Raw genomic sequence first — 5111 nt, forward strand, 5'->3', positions numbered from 1 at the left:
CAAACATGCACGGAGCATACACACACACACTCATGCATTAAGCATACACCTTCAAAGCCCTTGATACAAGGCCTATCGAACTACGTTGACTTTGATCTTCCATTCAAACGGAAGTACGCAGGCACGTTAGGGATTTAACCCCGAGCGGCAAGTCGAAATCACATGAACATTTTCATTGGTCCAATTACCTTGCAAAACATTCATTCATTAGGTTAGTTCATCAACATGACATAGTCTCGGGATCCACCTCGGGTTCGCAGACCATGCTTTTAACATTGGGATAATTAATCTAGTAATTAGGTTAATTAAAATCGGAGTCACTTAGGGTTTTTTCCTAGTTTACCCTAAAATAATTAAACAAGGTGGCGACTCATACATTCACGTGCATTTCTGCCTTAGTCACATGCATTCATATGCTATGACATTTGGGGAAGGGGTTCACAGTTATATCTTTCCATTGGATGGTTTTAGGAATTACTGTGTTTGTTTTAGTCAAGTCTGTTTGAAGAAATCTTGTTTCACCAATTTTAGGTTGTAATTTATATTTAGTACCAAAAGCTGAATTCATTGCCTTATAATGAATTTTATAAATTAAGGCTATAGGAATTGATCCTTGCTTCATTTTATAATTATGAGTTTTAATTTCCAAAACTATATTTTCTAAAATATTTAAATCATTTAGAGAGACAGTCATATCAGGATAAACCTCAAAAGAGATTGGTCCTTCACTTAAGCTTGTCTCAACTGATCCTAATAAAGAATCTTGAAAATTTAAAAATCTAGCATCTCTTACTACTGCCAGAATACTAGTATTTAATCCTTCTCTGGTTAAAGGTTTTATTCCTACTTGAATTAATCCTATATGAATATATTTATATTTTTTACTTTTATGATGTTGCAAAGTTTTAGAAGACAAAAGAGTTATCCTTTCAAAGGGTTTACTTAATTGAAAATCTCTTTCTTCAGTTTTAATTACATAATCTGTTTTAAATAAATTAAATTTAGAAACTTTATACATTTGTTCTTTATCAACTTTAGGAATTTCCCATTCATCAATTGCTTTACTAAAATCTTGCAAAATTAATTCATTTCTATTGATGACTCTTTTAATTTCTGAGTTATCGGAGTCTTCAGATTTATTACTACTAGCCGATCTACATAAGAAAGGATCCATTTTGTAATATACGATAAAATCTCCACAGAAATGTGATGGGCAATGCTCGCGAACACATCAATCTAAAAAACAGTATAAAAATAAATATTATAAAAGACGATACAGGTCTACACCTAGTCAAGATAAATTTTATTCTAAAGAAAAATATAAACCCCATAGGAAGTCTAAAAGAAAGCAACAAGTTAAAAATTCAAATAAAACCTCTTATAAATATTTAACTTGTTATAATTGTGGTAAAAAGGGACATACTTCAAAATTTTGTAAATTTAATAAAAAGTTAAATGAATTACATTTAGATGAAGAAGTGTTAAATAAAATCCACGAATTATATCTTGATTCTGATTCTTCAGAATCTGAGGTTATAGAAAGTGAAAATCAAATTGATGAATTAGGTACAACAACTAATTCATCTGATTATTCTATAAATATGTTAACTAAAGATCAAAGTACACTTTTGGAAGTAGTAAATTCTATAGATGACCAAGACACTAAAGCTAAACTCCTTCAAAAACTCATTAAAAGTTTTGACGAAACCCAGATAGTAAAAGAGGATATAACTCCTAAAATTCAACATAATACTTATGATCTCACAACTATATTAAATAAAAATAAGCATAAAAAAGTAGAAGCAGAAAATTCCACTAGTAATTTAAAAAATGAAGTTAGAAATCTAAAGAAGGAAGTTAGTGAATTAAAACGACAATTTCAACTTCATGATAAACTAATAAAGGTATTAGAATCTCAACTTATTTCTAGTTCTTCTTCTGATGAAGCAGAACCAGATAAAGATGAAATAAATCAATTAGATGAAGATGTAGATAGTAATTTTCTAAACTTATTACAAGAAATAACTTCACGAAAATATTTGGTAAAAATAAACATTCAGGTAAATGATTTTGTGATAGATGCAATTGCATTATTTGATACAGGTGCAGATTTAAATTGTCTAAAATCAGATTTAATCCCTAAAAGATATTGGTCAAAAACTAATGAAAAACTAAGTACTGCAAATAAATCTAAATTAGAAATTATAGGTAAAACAGATGCACAAATAGTAAATCAAGGTTTAGAAATAAACACAGTATTTTTGTTATCACCTCAAATAAATTATATGGTTATATTAGGAACCCCTTTTATAAACCTAATAACACCATATTCAGTTAAAGAGGATTGTATTAAATTTAAAATAAGAAATAGTACAGTTAAGTTAGAATTTACTGAAAAACCTAAGAAGAAGCAATTAAATCTCTTAAAAGCTCATTCAATTAAAATATTAGAGATCAATTCTTTAATTAAATCTAGAGAAGAAGATTTAAAAGATGCCAGAAATAATATGTGTTTAAACAAAATTAAACAACAATTAGAGACTAAAGAAATACAAGATAAAATCACAACATTAAAACAATCTATGGAAAAGGAAATATGTGCTGATCATCCACATGCTTTTTGGGATCGTAAACAACACATAGTAGATTTACCATATGAAAAAGATTTTGATGAAAAAACTATTAAAACTAAAGCTAGACCAATTCAGATGAGTCCTGAATTGATAGAGCATTGTAAAAATGAAATTCAGGATTTACTCAATAAAAAATTAATATCTAAATCTAGAAGCCCATGGTCTTGTGCGGCTTTTTATGTCAATAAAAATGCTGAAATAGAACGTGGTGTTCCGAGATTAGTAATAAATTATAAACCATTAAATACGGCTTTAAAATGGATTAGATATCCAATTCCTAATAAAAAAAGATCTTCTAAAAAATTTATATAAAGCAAATATTTTCAGTAAATTTGATATGAAATCTGGATATTGGCAGATTCAAATTGATCCTAAGGATAGATATAAAACTGCATTTACAGTTCCATTTGGTCAATATGAGTGGAATGTAATGCCTTTTGGACTAAAAAATGCTCCTTCTGAATTTCAGAGGATTATGAATGATATTTTTAATCCTTATTCTAAATTTTGTATTGTATAAATTGATGATGTACTTATTTTTAGTACAACTCTCCATGAACATTTCACACACTTAAAAACATTTTGTATGGTAATTCGGCAAAATGGTTTGGCCTTAAGTAAAACTAAAATGGACTTGTTTAAAACTAAAATCAGATTTTTGGGTCATTATATTGAGCAAGGTAAAATTCAACCCATAGAAAGAACTTTGGTATTTGGAGAAAAATTTCCAGATGAAATTACTAATAAACTCCAATTACAAAGGTTTCTTGGTTGTTTAAATTATGTCATTGATTTTTATCCTAATTTAAATTGTATGTTAAAATTATTGCATGATCGACTATGAAAAAATGCTAGTCCTTGGACGGATAAGCATACTCAAATAGTTCAAAAGATAAAATCTTTAGTAAAAGAAATACCATATTTATATATTCCTAATCCTACAGCATTTAAAATAGTTGAAACTGATGCTTCTGATATTGGCTATGGTGGTATTTTAAAACAAAAACTTGATAATAAAGAGCGTATAATCCAATATACTTCAGGACATTGGACTCCCGCTCAAGTTAATTATTCTACTATTAAAAAGGAAATTTTAAGTATAGTCATTTGTATAAACAAATTCCAATCTGATCTTTTAAATCAAAAATTTTTATTACGTATCGATTGCAAATCTGCTAAAGATGTTTTACAAAAAGATGTTCAAAATCTTGCCTCTAAACAAATTTTTGCACGATGGCAAGCATTATTAAGTATTTTTGATTTTGATATTGAATTCATTCCTGGTAATAAAAACAATATTCCAGACTTTCTTACTCGTGAATTCTTACAGAACAATGGGCAAGAAAAAGGATAAGGGAAAAGCCATTAAAGAAGAATCCGACTCACCCACTAAAGCTCTTTCTGATCATTCTGAAGACCTCACTAAAACCCCAGCCTTAAACACTAAAACCTCTAAAGATCTTCAAAAATGGATTGAACAACTTAGTCAATCTCCTGAAGTTTTAAAGGCATTGCAAGGTATAGCATCTTCTTCCACAGAGGATGCAGGTATGTCTTCTAAACTTAAAACGATCGTGCCCGTTCATGGTACGGCTAGTCTGTCTCAAACGGTAGACAGTAAAGACTTATCAAATCCGTTGATGGCTGTGGATTTGCCAAAAATCCAGTATACTCCTCAAAGTATACATAAACGGTTTGTTAAAAATATTTTTGATTATGCAATTGAGATCGAGGATGGGTATAATAATATTAATCCTTGGTCAATTTTAAAACACTACTACCCTGAGGATTGCTATTTTACTCCAAATGATCTTTCAAAACCTCAGGAATATTATCATAATATCTTACTTGATACTCACTCTGTAAAAATTAAACATAATTTTGATCCTAAAAATAAATCCATTATTTTGTATTCTTCCATAAAAATCCAAAGAGTTATTCATCCTAAAGATTGGCCTGCTCCATCCCTTTATACTCCAGTAAAATTCAAAATTTTATATAAGCATGTGCATAGTACTTACTACTTATAATTATTTTGATTATAAAGACGCATGGGAAAAAGTTTTCTATATTCAAAATCCCACTGCTACTCATTCGTGGTTAATTTATTTTGATCAGTCTTTTCGTACTGATTTAAAGATTCCAAATTGGTTTTAAAAATGGTGGCAAACAAGGGGTTTATCCAATGATATTCTCCCCCCTCCTATCATCTCTTTATATCAGTATTTTAAAGCCCATTATAAACCTAGACCTGAAGAAGCCCATATTCCATCCTTAATGTACTATTGTATGGCCTTCTTTACGCCCTGGGTATATCAATGGTATTTGCACACTCAGTATGCCATAGGAACTCAAATTCCTATGTTGGTAAAACGACACAAGATTAAATGGTGGGGATCTTTCAAGAACTCTACTACTGAACTTAAAAATAATCAATGGATTTGATAAGTCTTTACTGTCTACCGTTTGAGACAGACT

This window comes from Jatropha curcas, chromosome 10 (genome assembly GCF_041381405.1).
Source record: "Jatropha curcas cultivar XTBG-Jc1 chromosome 10, XTBG_Jcur_1.0, whole genome shotgun sequence".
NCBI lineage: Eukaryota > Viridiplantae > Streptophyta > Magnoliopsida > Malpighiales > Euphorbiaceae > Jatropha > Jatropha curcas.